Below are 18,830 nucleotides of genomic sequence, written 5' to 3' on the forward strand. Positions count from 1 at the left end.
ATTTATGGCGGTCACTTTAGCATCGCTCAAAAATAGGAACTGCATCGCACCTCCCCCAAAAAAGGAAACATAGATTTGCATCACATTTGCATGTGCCCACTCATAACTCGAGATGGGAGATTTAGAAATAATGACTAGAATCGAAATAGAAATGCAAAACAGATCTCACCGTTTTACAGAAGACTGGGACCAGGTGTGCCTGCTCCATCTGCAGTCCAGGTTCTCCTAACCTGTTGATAGACCACATCAAGGCCCAACTCTCCTTTCGTATGGTTCTTTATCATTAAACCATACTTGGTCAAATAAAGGATGCCTTCAAATAGCAGACATTTTCCAGACAGTCCTTCAGATACAGGGCTGCCCTCTATAAAGTAGGACACATCCCCTTCCATTCCTGACGTTGCCCCAGGGCTAAATCTGGATTAATTCCCTGGATGGCTGGGTACCTAATTCTTAAAATCCATGCTGGAAATGAATCTGGGAGTAAGTGGAACCTGTCCATCCCAGAATGGACAGGTTAAGCAAAACAAAACAAAAAAGGGGAAGAAAATACAAGCCTTGCTTGTTACGGAACACTGTAGTGTGTCAAAAAATGCTATTTATTTATGTATTTATTTTCTTTGATGGTTTTATTGCTTGTTTCATCACTGCTGCTTTGATGCTGGCTTTATGGCTCTGTTTTTGATGAATTGAGTTCTCTTTCTGGGAAGCTGCTTTGAGCGCTGTTGGGAGGAGTTTAGTATATGGATAAATGGCCTTCCTATGCTGCACATGTGCAGACATGCACATTCTAGCAGCACAAAATGAATTGAGAAGTTCATTGGCCACCCAGAGACACACACAAGAGAGAGAGGCCCCAGCTAGATGAAGGGGTCAGAGGGAGACGATGTTGCGATTTTATGATCATGAGATCATCGCCCTCATCTACACATGGCGTGCGGTGTCGTGAACTGTAGCTGCTCCAGCTTTCTCTGGGAGACGAATGAGGCAAAGTGCTACGTAATTTACAAAGCTTTATTGCAAGCAATAAACACTTCTGTAACACAAACTAGGCGCCTTCTGTGAAACTCCCCCTTAGGCAAAAACTATGCAAACTAAGTAAGACAATTGTCCGTTCAAAGAAAAGGCTTTTCAAATGTTCATAACTTCAAGGTGGTTGATGCCTGGACGATTTCTCATGCAATCTGTCCGACTGTCTCTTTGCCGCTAACCTCGCTGAACGTTTTAGTTTCTGGCGATTCCTAGCATCAAGTAAGGTTTCTGAATGCTCACCCCCGGAAGTTGACTCCCTGTCCCGTGAAAGCATAGAATTTGGCCTTGAAGAGATAGACTCTGGAGGGGGCAGATATTCAGCTGGAGCCTCTCCTGTGTGAACCTCCTCCCCCACTGGCTCTAACTGCCAGGTGTCTGACTCGGTGTTTTCTGAGTCTGAATCTGTTTCTGATTGATTACCTGCCTCACCTATTCCCAATACAGGAGCAGTAGGGCTATACATGACATGCGGTATCTAGGAAGGAAAAGGATGTTGCGCCCGCCATTTTGTTTGTTTTTGTAAGGGAGATGGAGCACAAAACTAAGGGTGTTTTTTTAAAAAATAAAAATTCTCCACTCCCCCCACCCCAACCCCAATGGGCACAGAGCTCCTGAGGAGCTCTGTGCCCCGCGCCTGGCTCCCAGTTACTCGCGAGAAGCTGGGACAAACTGTGATACCTGCCCACACGTTTCATGGTCTCGGGATCATCCCGAGACTGCGGAAAAAGTGGGCTAGATGTGTAGGGCGAGATCCCTGGGAAAGGGATGGATCATCCCTCCCTGCTCCTGGGATCCCCTGTGCATCATGTGGATGCACAGGGATGATCCCGGGGTGATCCCTGGGATATCGCCCCATATAGCTATGCCCACAGAGAGAGAGAAATAGCGAGAAAGAGAGATGGTCCTGTTTTGATGACGCTATGCCACTGGAAACAACCATGGGTATGGGTGTTCTTTCTCCACCTTCCTAATCATGGGACATGGATTGAGTTATTTTATCTAACCTTTTCAAACTCTGTAACTTCCCTCAATTGGCTAATTCTAAGTACATTCAATTTTTGTTTAAAAGCTTTGTTCTGTGCATCCTCTGTTAAATTTTAGCTTGCAGGCTCCTTGGGGCAAAAGCCTGTTGGCATGAAGTGCCAAAGACCGGCGGTGCGCTATTCCAGGTGCGGGCAGACTTCAGGCTTGCAAGATCTGTTTATTTTATTTTCTCTTTTGCCAAGACTGCTGAGCTCTGCTAACCAGAGCCAGACACAAAATGCTGTCTCAAGGAGCAGAGTTAATTCCCTACTGCAGCCCATGGACCATACAGTGGAATGTATACAAATTGACATGTGTTTCTCCGAAAGATCAGGGATTTTAATGCAACTTTCTAAACTGGCCAGGTGAGCAGAACAAAGACCTGGTCAAAAGCGACCAATAAATACTCCTATTTTACAGATGAGGAACACCGAGGCTCAGAGATAGGCAATTAGCACAAGGCCAACTGAGGCAGGTGTTTGTTTTTCTTGCAAATTTTCTTGTTAAAGTATTGAGTGTCAGGAACCCCTGGACATCTACTGCAAATCTCTAGCCGGAGATCTCCAATCTACTTCTGCTCTACCCTAATTCCGATTCAATTTTCCGAGTGTCATCACTTATGTAGCCAAAATGGCAAGAGCCACACGCAGGAGAGAAGTATTTTGACCGTTTCAAGGTAACGCTAAAGTTTGCGTAAGTCTCAGCAACTTTGGGGGAATGACAAACAGCCCGATGGCAACTGAACATACTAGCTGCCTAATTTGCATTACAACAAGGAGCTGGGGAAATTAATTTTCCCCCAGCTAATGTGAGGGTTGCAGCTAAGCTCAGAGGAAACAAGGAATTAGAAGCCCAGTGGCTGATGATTATCATCCCTGCTAATAAAAAAAGAATCATAGAATAGCAGAGTTGGAAGGGGCCTACAAGGCCATCGAGTCCAACCCCCTGCTCAATGCAGGAATCCACCCTAAAGCATCCCTGACAGATGGTTGTCCAGCTGCCTCTTGAAGGCCTCTAGTGTGGGAGAGACCACAACCTCCCTAAGTAACTGATTCCATTGTCGTACTGCTCTAACAGTCAGGAAGTTTTTCCTGATGTCCAGCCACAATCTGGCTTCCTGTAACTTGAGCCCATTATTCCGTGTCCTGCACTCTGGGAGGATCGAGAAGAGATCCTGGCCCTCCTCTGTGTGACAACCTTTTAAGTATGTGAAGAGTGCTATCATGTCTCCCCTCAATCTTCTCTTCTCCAGACTAAACATGCCCGGTTCTTTCAGTCTCTCTTCATAAGGCTTTGAAGTGTTGGGCCCTTATTTCTGCAAGCCATGAGTCCACTACACCACTGGCTTTGAAGGTTCCTACACACAGAGATACACACCATTTTGTTACAGGGGCTAGTTGTAAATGAATAACAATAAATAAATAAAAATAAATGGTCATCTTCTTGGCCTGCAGCCAGTCTCACAGGAAAATTCCCATAATCTTCTGGGCAGTGCGCTTTTAAAATACTGTTGGGGTGATAAATTGCTTTTTTCTCTGCAAGTGATGGTCTGTGCAAAGGAAAGTCACCTTGACAAGAACAGGTTTAGGCAGTGAAAGTAAACCAGTCAGTCCATTAACCCCATGCTCAGTTATATCAGCCCTAAGCTTTCTCACCAAAGTTTGCTATTTCCAGGAAGAGTATAGCCATGCAGGCAAGGTGTTATTTATTTTGAAAGTTAGGTAGTACTAAAGCTGGTGCAGCGTTTCAAATAAATGCAAGCTATTTTTTTCTTCCTGTATATGCACTTTCCCACAAATCCATTTGTTTGGCTTCAATTGGAGATGTATCAAAACTTTATGACGGGCAAACTACTCTCGGTTCATTCGGAATTGGCTTGGCCATTATGGGTTTTCTAAGGCTAGGTCTACACCTGCTTTATAGCGGTATTGAAGTGCACTGATAACTGTTGGGCCACATAATACATGCCGTATACCGCTATCGTAGTGTTATTTCCTGCTTTTTATTCCAAAATACCGCAACAAACGTCATTGTGTGTCCTAGAAGGTATAAAGGCTCAAGAGGGTCATAGCGTTACCGTGATGGGATTGTAATGATATGACAAAAAGTGTAGATTTGGCTTAGGGGGACATTCACATGCAGGAGATGGAATTGGAATGTGTTTTTTTCTGAGAGTTCTCTCTCAGCTCAAAATGTCAGTGTATGGCAGGTGATGGTGCACTTCTGGGGATTGCAGTTCCCAGCACTAGCCATTGCAAGAGATCAGCTTGTGAACTCAACTACTGTGTCCTCTGCAAACAGACTGACCCAAGAAGAAGACCCAAAAAGAAGAAGCGTTCAGCTCAGATGAGGGAAAGCAACAGCTGGTGGGCCACTGTGTGAACAGAATGCTGGACTAGATGGACCCTTGGTCTGATCCAGCAGGGCTCTTCTCATGTTCTTCTAACCACATAAGGAACCACTTGCAAGAAATACTGGCAGGATTGACCCTAATAGAGGGGATACTTGGCGAAGGAAAGGTTGCTTGGCTGGTTGAGTGAGAGCACGTGGTCTCTTGCAGTCAATGGGAACCACACCATTAAAGGCATAATACCATGCATGATGAGACAGGAGAAAAGTCCTACAACCCTCAGCTTGCCAGCTGGGTGTTGCTGGGAGTTGTAGGCTTTCTGTGTAAACATGCATAGTATCGTGCCCTGAAGAACTGTTCCATAGGGATGAATAAGAATTTGGTTTTTGCTCGCAAAACATATGAGCGTGCCCCATTCGCAACTGTGAACGCAATCACAAACTCGGGCATGTGTCCGTTGAAACTGTTCATAAATTACCGAACATGTTTTTGTTTTCAATTCATGCACATTTTGTAATTTGTGTGAATTTCCCCTTTAGACCCAATCAGCCCAATTTTAGCCTATGAAGGAAATTTGTGAAAATGTAGGAAATTTTCACAGAACAGGGAACAAAGTAACAGAAGGCTGGGTATGGATTCTGTAAGCTAAGGGTGAAGAACCTACCCTACTCTAGATGTTCTTGGACTCCAACACCCATCAGCTCCATCTAATATTGCCAGCAGTCCAGGATGATGGGAGTTGTAGCTCATCAACATCTAAAGGACCTTTATTGCTGCTTCTGGACCCTTATTGCTGTTTGTCTCCGAAGAGGTCTGATATGGGATCAATGGACTTCAACCGTATGTTGGAGTGTTTTAATCTGCACCTCTACCCATACATTTGTAAATAAATTCAAATATTACAATCCCTCAATAAGCTTCCAATGGGATCCCCTTCCAAAAGTGACAACTGGCTAAGAACATCAGAACATCAGAAGAGCCCTGCTGGATCAGACCAAGGGTCCATCTAGTCCAGCACTCTGTTCTGGACAACCAGCCATCGGCCAGGGATGAACAACAGGACACAGTGCAACAGCACCCTCCCACCCATGTTCCCCAGCAGCTGGTGCACACAGGCTTATTTCCTTGAATACTGGAGTTAGCACACAAACATCAGGGCTAGTAGCCATTGATAGCCTTTGTTTTCAGGAATTTATCCAACCCCCTTTTAAAGCCATCCAGTTTGGTGACCATCACTACACAACTCACTTCTGGTAGTGAGTTCCATAATTTAACTATGCGCTGTGTGAAGAAGCCCTTCCTTTTATTTGTCCTGGATCTCCCACCAATCAGCTTCATGGGATGAGCCCGGGTTCTAGTATTTTGAGAGAGGGAGAAAAATGTCTCCCTATTCACCTTCTCCACACCAGGCATAATTTTGTACACCTCTATCATGTCTCCCCTTAGCCTTCTTTTTTCCAAGCTAAACAATCCCAGTTGATGTAACCTTCCCTCGTAGGGGAGAAGTTCCAACCCCTTAATCATTTTAGTTGCCCTTTTCTGCACTTTTTCCAGCTCTCTAATATCCTTTTAAAGGTGTGGTGACCAGAACTGTACACAGTATTCTAAGTGTGGTTGCAGCATAGATTGCACAGCATGTGGAATTTTTCACAGCTTGGAAAAGTGGGTAAGTGTGGCAAAATGAGAAAAAAAAATTAAGCAGTGTATAAATGCAATTTCATTTTCCGGCTTTAAACGTTCTCCAAAGATCAAAACAAGCAAACAAAAAAACCAGATGCTCGCAAGAGGAGTGTGTATATGGTGGCTGGATCTCCAGAATTGCTCTAAAACAGGTGCTTTCATCTCCCACAGGTGAGCACCATTGGACTCTTCTCCCTGCATTGCTCCCTGTTGGAAGCCAGGAACGGACGGAGGTTGGCATTCCCGTGCCTGGAAGTGTTGATAGTGGAACGGTGAACACCTGTCTCTATTCCCACCGCCTTTCTGCTCCCGGCCTCCATCGGAGACGCTGAGAAGAAGAGCTGTACCTTGAAGAGAACTTTTTGTGAATTCCGTCGGTTGGAAGCCCCTGTAGTTCCATTCGCTGTAGCTTTAGCTGCTGCTTTCCAATCCGAGCTGAGGATCCAGGTTCCTCCAAGAAGCCCCCTTGGAGTGCAACGGGTTGTAAGTACAGCAATGCCGGGTTGGGGTGGGGTGGGAGGAGAGTCAATCTCTTAATTTTCAAGTTCTTTTTTGTTCGGGATGGGAAGGCGTGCGACGTAAATTCTCGTGTCGCCCTGTGCTGCGGATTATTCCGCACCATATCGAGAGAGAGAACATCAGAAACTCCAAGGGTGGATAGTGATGGTGCAGTCCCGCATGGCGGCCTGCTGTTCTTTGTGCGAAGACGGCCGAGACACACCATGCAAGACCAATTGTGCCGATCGATACAATTTATGCAGAAATTAATTTGGGGGATTTTTTTATTTATTTACTTAGAGTTGGTTTTGGAAGACTTCTTGTATGACTCGCTTGGATATGCGTGAGTTTCAGGCTGAGGGACTGTGCGGTGGCAGGGCAGAAATGATGAGTTTGGGCTGGTGTTTTGGGGGGTGTGGGTGTGAGAAGGGAAGCATGAGTCAGGGCTCCGATATCTGGGCACCCCTCTTTCAGGAATGCCTTCCAGTGAGTTGCCTGTGAAACAAGGCGAAAGATCTGAGAGAGCAGAAGGAAAAGATGAGCAATATTGCTGAGTGTTATCTCTAGCAATTTTTATGCTTCACATTATGTGACTTTGGAAGAATAATTGTCGTTGCGGTAGATCTCTGTGTAAAACTGAATCTGTAGCCAGACATTGTTTAGGTGGAATCAATTTTATCAGGGGTGTGCAAAAGTAATTGTTGCTCATTGTTGTCGTGCTGTAGTTAGAACGTAATCCTATGCTTGCATAGACAGAAAAAGGGGAAACGCTGGGAATTGCAGGGTTTTTTTCTGTCTAAACATACATAGGATTGCTCCTTTGTTGATTTATTTTTAAAATATATTATATTCCTATACCATCCAATACCCAAACCTCTCTGGGCAGTTCACAAAAACTGAAACCATAAAATACATAAATATAAAACCTAATATTAAACCTTTACATGTTTTTAAAGCAGAATAAAACCAGGGAAAATAAACTACCTGCAGTATAAAGGTCTAAAAACATGACAACACATTTTAAAAACAAAACTGAAGGAGTAAAAAGCTTGGGAAAATAATAATAATAATTAATTAATAAATAATAATAATAATAATAATAATAATAGGCCACAGTGTAGGTGCCAGGCTATGAGTTATTTTCATTTCTCACATTTGTTTTACCAACTTTCCCTTTATTTTTCTTTCTTTGGGGGTACAATTCTATGCATGTTTAGGCAGAAAAAAATTCTTCAACTCCCAGCATAGCTAGCTGTGGCATGCTCAGAGTTGCAGAATTTTTTTCCTGTCTAGATATGCATAGGATCGCACGCTTAGAGTGCAGTCTTATGCATGTTTAGATAGAAGAAAAGTCCTACAAGTCCCAGCATTCCCTAGCCAGAGCCAGCATGGGATGCTGAGAGTTGCGGGACTTTTTTCTGTCTAAGCATGCATAGGATTGTACTCCTAACCTTTTTGGATGGGGGAGCACTACCACAACAGCTGAGAACTTCTTGGTGGCTTCCTCCTGTTGGCCATTTTCATCCCCAGAATTCCCTAAGCACTGCATCATTCTGGAACATTCTGGGGGTAGAGGAGATGGCAGCTACCATACAGAGAGAAAGAGAGAGAGACACACATACACACAAAATGAAGCTTTTGCGAGTGTCACCATTTTTAAACCGAATGTCCAAAATGCTGCAACATCCCAGACATTCTGGTAAAAGAAAATGGTGGCTAGGAGAAGCCATCACCACCAGAGAAAGAGAAGACACCCTCCTCCCCCCCAAAACAACAACAACAACAACAACCCACCACTGATGAATGGAACAATGCAAATAAACCTCATTTGTCTGTTACTCGTGGTATGCATTTTGTACAAAATGAAAATCGAACCCAGTTGGGTTGTGTACGGTTCCGTTTTCACATCCCCTCCAAAGCGCAAGCCTACCATTCAGTGCTGCCCTGCATGTGGCTTTCGTGGGCTCATTGGAAGTGTGCACCTGATCTTTTGAAAACTGAATGGAACGGAGGCAGGGAAACACTCAGGCCTTGCTTATGACCACTAAAGCTCTACAATCATCCAACAGCAACTTCATATCTGTGGAGCCTGTGTGCGGGGAGTGCTGACAGCCACTTGGCATGGCTGTTACAGGCTGCAGCCCAACCGCTCACCGTCTGCACTGTGGCAAGACGCCCAGGGGTTGCGTCCTGTTATCGACCTCTCTGCTTTCGGCCCAGGAAGGAGTATCCAGGACTGCCAGGGGTGTAGCTCGGGGGCAGAGCTAGGGATGTACAGATTTTGTAAACTCCATTCTGTCTGCTTTTCATGGATAGTCAGTTGCCTTATGTTGGCAGAATCGGATCCCCACCCACCCCCGATTTCCTGAATGTGTGCAAATTCACATTTGCAGTAATTCACATTTGCACAAATTCACATTTGCACAAATTCACATTTGTTTTTTTTGTTTGTTTTTTAATTTTTTATTTATTACTACATAAAATACAAACCAACATAACAATTAACATACTAATACCTGACAAATTGCTTAAATATATAATTGTTAACATATAATGCTTTATCATAACATAATCCAACATAATTCAACATAATAACAAGTGCTCCCCCTTCCCTTCGGGATCATTCCTGTTTCCAAAATCTTAACACCTCTTCTGCTGGTGGTTTCCCACTTCCCTAAGAAAACACAAATATTAGGAACTGCTTCCAAATTTCCTCGAAATCATTCGTTTTTGCTATACCTCTTCTCACTTTTATGTTACATGTTAATTTATCATTAATAGCAATCTCCCATACTTCTTTATACCACTCTTCAATACAATATTCCCCTTGAATCTTCCAGTTCCTAGCTACAATCAACCTTGCTGCAGTCAGCAAATTCGTTATCAATTCCTTAATTTCTTTACTGCATTTTAAATCTTCATGTAGTACAAATTCGCATTTGTAACCCCCCCCCCAAAGTGCATAAATCCCCCCCATGTGTACTTTCATGCTTTAACCAATGGGGGTATTATGCATTTTGGGGTGGTGGGTTTCATTTCGTTTCGTTTGCTTATTTTTCTACAACTAAATTTGCATGAAATTCTGGAAAGTTAAAAAAAAGAAGAAGAAGACTCGCCATTCTGCGGAAATGTGCGACTTGAGAAAAGCCGGTCCACTGCGGAATTCAGAGGTTAGATTCATGGAAATATGAAGTAATTTGATTTCATTGCAGTTTTCTCTGGCATCCCTAGGTAAAGCACTTGCTTTTCATGCTGAAGGCTCCAGGTTCTATACCCGGCATCTCCAGGCAGGGTTAGGTAAATCTTTTTCTTTCTTTCTGACCAACTGAGTTTCAGCCAGTGGCCAAGTGAGTAGCAGTAACAGGAAGTTACAGTTACAGGAAGCCATGTTCCGGCTGGACATCGGGAAAACCTCCTGACTGTTAGAGCGGAGTGACAAGGGAACCAATGACCTAGGGAAGTCATGTGTTCTTCCACCCGAGAGGCCTTCAAGAGGCATCTGGACAGCCATCTGCCAGGGATGCTTTAAGGTGGATTCCTGCATTGAGCAAGGGGTTGGACTCAATGGCCTTCTGGGTCCCTTCCAACTCTACTATTCTATGATTCTATGATTCAGTTTACAACCTTGCCCTACCTGCTGCTGCTGCTTGTTTATGCCATAAAACCCGTAATCCTGAAAGACAGTGTAGTGTAGTGGTCAGACTCTTGGACTGGGAGTTGGGCAATCCATGTTCTAGTCCCCACTCAACCATGGAAGCTCACTGGGTGACTTCGGGCCAGTCACTGACTCTCAGCCAAACCTACCTCACAGGGTTGTTGTTATGAAGATAAAACGGAGAGGAAGAAGCTGATGTACACCACCTTGGGTTCTTTACAAGAGGGAAGAAAGGCGGGATGCAAAAGTGATTATAAATAAACCACCTTGACCTGTCTACCTTCCTATCCATCCCCCGTTCTGCTCCTCCCCCGCCCCAATTCTTTTTCTTTGCAGCTTAGCCTTGCTGGTCCATTCTTTGCTCTCAGCTAGTGCTCTTTTTTTTGAGTGATGATTGCTGCACAGAGAAAAGGCCCTGATGGGGCTGTCAAATTCCCCTGCCGCCGAGCAAAACCCCGGCTGGGATTGTCAAGCGCCAGCCCGATCCCCGTCTTCGACAAGGGCTCGGGGTCCTGTCTGTCTCTCTTTATTTCAGAGCAGTCAAATGCGCTTTGTTTTTCCTGTACTGGCGTAACGTGCCACACAATGAAAGCAGATGGCACCGGCCAGCCACCATCTCGAATCTCCCTGACTTCTGACACTTGATCGGGTATCTGTGGTTTATTCTTAGCCGTCTGCCCTCACTCCTCCCACGCCCTCTCCCTGGGAACCCGTGGCCAAAGGCTCCCTCTCTCTCTCTCTCTCTCTTCCCTCCGGCTCTTGTGCCTGCTTCTATTCCACGTGCAGAACGTTCCCCTCTCTAATCTTCCCATTGGATGCGGCTCTCGCAGTGCGTTTGCTTGTGACTGACATGCTGTCGGCAAACATTGCGCGGATCTGTCTGGAGCAGTTTGCGTCTGCCGTGGGAGAAGAGGGGAGGCTGCCGGCTTTCGAAAAGTCCTCTCCTCTGCATTGCAGAACTTAGCCCACCGTGAAATGTGCTATTCATGGCACATTTAATTGCCAGCTATTAGCATCATTATCTTCACTTTCTCTTCTGCGCACATGCGCACACTCTCACTGCCACAAACCTGGGGAGTTTCAGAGTCAAGAGAGGCCTCCCAAGATCATCTCTTTGTGTCAAGATAGAGTCCAACACCTCCCCAAAGCTCCCAAGAAAGAAGTTCTTGCAGAGTAAGTGAGGGAAGGCTACAATACAAACGATTTATTGAAAAGTGGAGGTTATTTTTTATGTGCGGGAACAGCAAAGTCCAGCGTGCTGCTCAACCGTATCCTTTGCTAGGGATGTGATATAATATGAATTGTTTTGCTTTCACGTACGTTTGCAGCCTGCACAATTTCTTTCTGGTTTTCTTTTGCTCCTCCTTTTCTGAATTGTATTATTAATAATTAAGTAATACTAAGCAAGGAATAGATGATGATGATGATGATGATGATGATGAGCTAAAGAACTATGGCAACAGGAAAAGCTCACAATTATTCCGTTAGTCACATCAGTCACTGGCATCACACCAAAAAACTATACAGAGGACCTTCAGAAACTGGGCCTACCAAAATCCATCCACACCAACATCTAGAAAGCAGTCAAAACATGTTCAATAGTCAAGAAATTCCTGAATCAGTAAAAGACAGCATGACTCAGTAAAGCCCATCATGTTTGTCTAGAAAAACCGCCACGAGCAAGAAAAGAGAGTAATAATAATATTATTAATAATAATAAATCCCACATAACTGAAGTGCGGTTTCTCAGCAAATCACATCACTGTGCATCCAAAACTCCAGCAGGATTGAGCGAGGTATATAAAGATCAGACATGTGGGGGGGGGGGGTGCCTGTGTATCCTAGGGTGACCATATGAAAAGGAGGACAGGGCTCCTGTACCTTTAACAGTTGTATTGAAAAGGAAATTTCAGCAGGTGTCATTTGTATACATGGGGAACCTGGGGAAATTTCCTCTTCATCACAACAGTTAAAGCTGCAGGTGCCCTGCCCTCTTTTAAATCTGGTCACTCTAGTATAGCTCCTGCACCTTTAACTGTTGATGAAGAGGGAATTTCACCAGGTTCTCCATATATACAAATGACACCTGCTGAAATTCCCTTTTCTATGCAACTGTTAAAGATACAGGAGCCCTGTCCTCCTTTTCGTATGGTCACCCTAGTGTATCCCATAAGTAGATAGATAGATAGATAGATAGTCCAAAGGTCCATTTTGTTCAGCACCTGGTTTCCCACTAGCCAACCAGATGGAAAGCTTACAAGCTGGGCGTGGAGGTAAATGGTTTTCTCCCATTCTTTGTCTCCAGAATGTTGTGCATACAGAGATATGCTGCTTTCCAACACAGAGATTCCATTCTTATACACACTATGGTGAAATGGGGAACTGTGGTGTACATGATAGTTCAGCGCCATTCAAAAAAAAAAAAAGGAAAAAAAGGAAGGCAGTAGTTGAATGATCTGATATATACAGAGTACCCAAAGCACACAACTACAAGATATACATTCAGGGATGGACTGTGATAATTAACCTTATTTATTCACAGATATGATGGTTATAACTGATGCTAGTTCTCATTAGGAACTATGTGCTCATAACTTTTTTAAAATTTAATTTATTTATTTATTTATTTATTACATTATTATACCGCCCAATAGCCGAAGGTCTCTGGGCGGTTCACAAAAATTAAAACCATCATAAAACAACCAACAGGTTAAAAGCACAAATACAAAATACAGTATAAAAAGCACAACCAGGATAAAAACCACGCAGCAAAATTGATATAAGATTAAAATAAAGAGTTAAAACAGTAAAATTTAAATTTAAGTTAAAATTAAGTGTTAAAATACTGAGAGAATAAAAAAGGTCTTCAGCTGGCGACGAAAAGAGTACAGTGTAGGCCCCAGGCGGACCTCTCTGGGGAGCTCGTTCCACAGCCGGGGTGCCGCAGTGGAGAAAACTTAAGCTGATAGATTTCTGTTTGGTGACAGTATATCTTCTCCAACAAAATTTGTTATCTTTTCAGCATTTTTCCCCCGAAGAAGCTACCGCGCAAACAGGACAAACAAACCGGGGGCCTGTTAATAAAGTTTGCAACGCTGATAAGAACTGGAAAACAATAAACATAACCTCGTATTATAAACATAGTTTACAAGGTTACTATACTGATGTCATCACCAGCACTGAATTGTTTTATAAACTGTGACTGTGACTTTGATTTATGTATATCATGCATTAGGAATTATTTATTATAAAAAGGTGGATATGATTGTCTCAGGAGCAATTTTCATGTGCAGTTTTGTTAGGCAACCAGTAGTTTGCCATTGATGATTGGGTCATTTTGTCATGCAGGTGGATGCATCAGTTATAACCGTCATATCTGTGACTAAATAAGGTTAATTATCACTGTCCATTCCTGAATGTATATCTTGTAGTTGTGTGCTTTGGGCGCTCTGTATATATCTTGATAGTTCAGATGATGATGATGATGATGATAATGATATCCTGGCATGACCTGTACTGATGGGAGAACTTCATGGCGATTTGACTTTTTTTACTGATTTAGGATTGGTATGGGGGTGTTCCAAGGGCAGTTATGATAGCTGTAAGCTGTGGACTGGGGAGAAAAATGAGTTGCAGGCCTTTGTGTGCACACTGGTTTATTATTTCACTTGGCTCTGAAAGAATGTGAATTTCTGTTACTTAAGTAAATACTTATTTCTCCAGTGTGGCTATCAGGGCGCATCCCCAAACAACTTACTCCCGAGAGAATGTGACCCTCAGCAGAATAAATGGACCTGTTACTCCTGTAATCTTTGCGTAAACGGTCCCGTTACGGCCATCATTTGCGCAAATGGGCACTTACGAAAAAGGCCCGGAGCGAAGCACTCTCTCGACTTGGCACATGCTGAGTCAGGCACAGGGATCTAAGGAGTGGGGTCTGGGAAGCCGAGTGGGTGATTTCTCGCTGCACCTCAAGCTCCAGCCAGATGCCCATGCCATGGAGCATGTTCAGAGGAGGGCAACCAGGATGATCAGGGGTCTGGAAACAAAGCCCTATGAAGAGAGACTGAAAGAACTGGGCATGTTTAGCCTGGAGAAGGGAAGATTGAGGGGAGACAGGATAGCACTCTTCAAATACTAAAAAGGTTGTCACACAGAGGAGGGCCAGGATCTCTTCTCGATCCTCCCAGAGTGCAGGACACGGAATAACGGGCTCAAGTTACAGGAAGCCAGATTCTGGCTGGACATCAGGAAAAACTTCCTGACTGTTAGAGCAGTACGACAATGGAACCGGTTACCTAGGGAGGTTGTGGGCTCTCCCACACTAGAGGCCTTCAAGAGGCAGCTGGACAACCATCTGTCAGGGATGCCTTAGGGTGGATTCCTGCATTGAGCAGGGGGTTGGACACGATGGCCTTATTGGCCCCTTCCAACTCTATGATTCTATGATCTCTACTTGTGATCCATGAGACTTGCTTCCAATGAATGTGTTTTGGATTGAGGCATAGGGTCAGAGTGCTTTATTCCCTTTCCTTTCTGTAGCCTATAACGTGTCCTGCTTGTAGAACTGGAAACGATCTGAAAATGTAACTGCTCCCTCCTTTTCCTGCCCCCCGCTGCCTGCGTTGTAACTGTCAATACAGCAGAAGGCCGAATGGCATGTTTGCCAAGAGATTGGCGGGGCAAAGCATTTGCCCTGACATGCATAACTGGGCATGAAATAGGTGCCCCCCTCTTTTTATTGTTATTATTACATCCCAATGGGAAATTCACATTGCAAGCCTTCAAACAGATTGCAATCCCAGCTGTGATTCCGGTTCCCTGCAGTTGTTAAATTTTAGATGACACTGAAACACTAGTAGGTTGGCCTCTTGCAGATCCCTGAAAAAAGAGGAAATGCATCACTAAAAAAGGGGGACAAAGGAGGACACGGATTTGCATGATATTTTCGTACGCTGATTTATATGTCTAGATGCGCATTTAGAAATCATTCCTATCCTTGAAACAGAAATGCATCTCACCAGAGTGGGGAAGACTTTTGACCACATTAGGGGTACCGGAGGAATTTGTTTGGGGGCAATGGGTTTTCCTAGGTTCGGCCCCTGGACTCCATTTCAGTTTCTGCTGCAGTCCCCCGACTTGATCTGCAGTAAGTTGGACCAGTTAGCGTATTTTCTGGGGGGGAGAAATGTTCATTTTGGAAGGTGGGGGTCTACAATTGGTCCATTTATTGGAAGGTGGGGTCTACAAATTTCTGAGCAGTTTGTGCAAATTATGGTACAGATTCAGCCACCATTTGCACAATTTGCCGAACATTAAAATGTGCAAAAATATGATTTAGTTATTTATTTATTTCTATCCCACCTGTTCCCCCAATAACTTTTACTGTGGACTTCCCCAAACTGTATGGCTATTCACTGTTGGACACAGGATACTCGGCTAGGTGGAACCTTAGTCTGATCCAGCAGGGCTCTGCTTACATTCACCATTTGACCTGGGCTCTGACCATTCCTGGTTATTGCTGACCATATTCTCTTATGTCCAAGTGTTATTTTCTCTGTCGCTGCAGTGGCAGCTGCTTACGAAATGCTCTGCTGCCGTTTGAGCAACTGCTTCCTGATGATAAGTCATGGTGTGTTGGAATTATATTCATCCTTGGCCCGCCAAACTGCTTTTCTGTCATTGCTGGATTTTTATTGCACCGTCTGTGATTTATTTTGGGAAATGTGTTAGCAATTTTAAACCGTCCCTAGGTTAATTAACCTGAAAAACTTCCTCCGTGTCCCCAAGACAAATGAAAACCTTCCAGATGGGTCTATGGTAATTCTAAGATCATTGGGATTAATTTATTTATTATTTATCTATTTACAATATTTATATACCGCTCCCCCTTCAAAATTTCGGAGTGGTGTACAAGACAAAATACAATAAAAATAGAATAAAACACCTTGAAATAGATTTTTAAAAGCAAAATGAAAGGTGAACTGTGAACCGTGGCTGGTCATTAAGGAATAATAATAATAATAATAATAATTTATTTATTTATTTATTTATTTGTTTGTTACCCTCCTCTCCCTCTGGATCGAGGCGGGGTACAACACAAATAAAACACCATAAAATACATACAGCTAATTCAAATGTTTAAAACCAGTGCATCATTAGAAGCAGCACACCAATAAAAAAAGGCATCTTAAAATTCAACTGGGTAGGCCTGCCGGAAGAGATCAGTCTTTATGGCTTTCTTAAATTCTGGAAGACTGGTAAGTTGACAAATATTTCCTGGCAAGCCATTCCACAAACTGGGAGCAGCAGAAGAAAAGGTCCTCTGGGTAATAGTTGTCAGCCTTGTTTTTGCTGACTGAAGTAGGATTCTTCCCAGAGGACCGGAGTGTGCGGGGCGGATTGTACGGGAGAAGGCGATCCCGCAGGTAGCCTGGACCCAAACCATGTAGGGCTTTAAAGGTGATAACCAACACTTTATACTTTGCCCAGAAACTAATTGGCAGCCAGTGAAGAGATTTTAAGACTGGTGTAATGTGGCCACCCCTAGGTGTACCGGTGACCAACCTGGCTGCCATATTTTGAACTAGTTGAAGTTTCCAGACTAGGCACAAAGGTAGCCCTATGTAGAGCACATTGCAGAAGTTGAGCCTCGAAGTTACAAGGTTTTCTGGAACAATGACGTTTTCAGGAGACGCCGAAAGGAATACAAAGTTGGCGCCTGCCTGACCTTCAGAGGCAGGGAGTTCCACAGGAGGGGAGCCACCACACTGAAGGCTCTTCCCCTGGTGGACTCCAATCAGAGGATGGGTCTATGTGGAACCACCAGGAGCAGGCCCTCGGATGACCTCAGTGACCAGGTAGCTTGGTAGTGGAGAAGACACTCTCTCAGGTTTCCTGGTACAAGTTGTTTAGGGCTTTGAACACTAGGACAAGAACCCAGTACGAATAAGTAGCCAGTGCAGTTCCCTCGGCAGAGGAGTTACATACTGAAAAGGGGCAGCTGCAGACAACAGCCAAGCTGCAGCATTCTGCACTAGCTCCAGCTTAATGTTTTGAAGGGCTGAATTTTGGGTAGTTTAGTTCAAAGTTTATTGTACTAGCCAAAGGTCAACAAAGATGGTGGTACGATGGGTAAGAACCTGGTGGGCTTCCATATCTTTTTGATGGGCAATCCAGGCCATTCCTAGAACTTGCCCAAAGAGGATCTGGAATGGCCCGATGGGATCTCTCATTTAAAAGGCAGTTCCCCCAAGCTCAGGGCTGCAGTAAATTATAGTGAATGTAATGCAGTGTGGATTTGGTATGTTGTGTGCTGAAATCCCAACGTTTGTGTCTTTCTTTCGCAAACTAAAAGACTGAGATCCAAAGTAGGGATGGAAGAACCAGGGGATGCTCAAGCTGGCTGAAATTCTCCGAACTTCAAAGTTTGGTTCATCTTGTGCCTATCCTCATTTGTGACCTGTTTTTAGGCTTGTTTGAAGGGGGAAAGTTGTGCCTTTGGAGAGCGTTGTGTATTTTTACCTTAACCCTGTGCATGTGAATGGGGCTAGAAGAACTTCTGCAGCTCTCGGAGGCTCTTGAGTGACAAGTTGTGGCAAGATGGTGGTGGCTTTTATGTAGTTGGCCAGCCAATCTCTTCTGCTCACAAAGCCCTGGCTAGCTGCATTTGCACAGTATCCGCTGAGACACTGCAGCTGCTGTGGGGAGCTGCCCCTGGCTTTGTATATCACTGCCCCATGTGGTCATCCACAGAACTGCAGGCTGGAGTACTTCCCCTGAGATGTGACATATTCCCAGGCTCTGACTTGGCCCCACCCTGGCTGGCCGTTAATTCACCCCCTAGACAGGAAGAGCCATAAACATCCTCGTGGGACGTTTGTCTGCCAAAAACAGCCTTCCTGGCCCTTGTTGTGTTCAGGTGTATCCCTCGGCTCTGACTTGCTGGCGCCTCTCCCAGCCCATTTTGGACAGCAGCCAGTGCCTTAACCTTGACAGGAGAGGAGAGGCAAGAGGAAGGCAAGGAGAATGTGTGAGCCCAAGTATGTGTGTCTGTAGGGGGGTGGGGTGGAGAAGGCCCACTCCATGTCTCTGGCCTGCTCCTAACCCACCCACCCAAATAGAAGCCCAGCCCTGAGAAGAACTTTCCAGCCATATTCCTTGAGGAAGACAAATAAATGCTGAAACACTTTGAGGGAGTGTGTGTGTTGGCCAATAAACTCTCAGGTGGCACCAGATGTCTCAGGTAAGGTGTCCATCTGTCCTACTTTAAGAAGGGGAAGTCCTCTTTTTAAACGGCTGCCAGAGGACGGTCCTCTATTTGTAGGGCTGTCCAGTCCACATCAGTTTGAAAGGCATAAGCAGTGGGGCCTGGTGGCTCTAACCTCACTGGGGTGGTAAATCCGCTCCAGGTTTCAGTCAGAACCAGTCAGGACTCCAAAGGAGCTATCCATGGTGCTCCTGTAGTGCTTTGGCTGGTTCTGACTGAAACCTGGAGCGGATTCACTGCCATACAGACATTGAAGCCGCCACCCTCCCCTGGTCATAAGTAGAGAGAGGACAGGGGGAGGGTTTGAAATTCCCCTTCCACAG

General features: G+C 44.5%; 2 protein-coding genes across 3 annotated transcripts in view; both read left to right on the top strand.

Annotated features, from left to right (window-relative positions):
* VSIG10 (V-set and immunoglobulin domain containing 10) overlaps positions 1-18,830 on the top strand; it is a 497,585-nt gene that overhangs the window by 391,210 nt on the left and 87,545 nt on the right. The gene's annotated exons all lie outside the window — the stretch shown is intronic.
* The window catches only part of NOS1 (nitric oxide synthase 1), a 185,288-nt gene continuing 172,771 nt past the window's right edge, over positions 6,314-18,830 (top strand). For both annotated transcript variants that reach the window (XM_063144250.1, XM_063144248.1), the window contains exon 1: positions 6,314-6,568. The gene's annotated coding sequence lies outside the window, so the exon portion shown is untranslated. The remainder of the gene's footprint in view (positions 6,569-18,830) is intronic.

The sequence above is a fragment of the Elgaria multicarinata genome, chromosome 18 (assembly GCF_023053635.1).
Source record: "Elgaria multicarinata webbii isolate HBS135686 ecotype San Diego chromosome 18, rElgMul1.1.pri, whole genome shotgun sequence".
Taxonomy (NCBI): domain Eukaryota; kingdom Metazoa; phylum Chordata; class Lepidosauria; order Squamata; family Anguidae; genus Elgaria; species Elgaria multicarinata.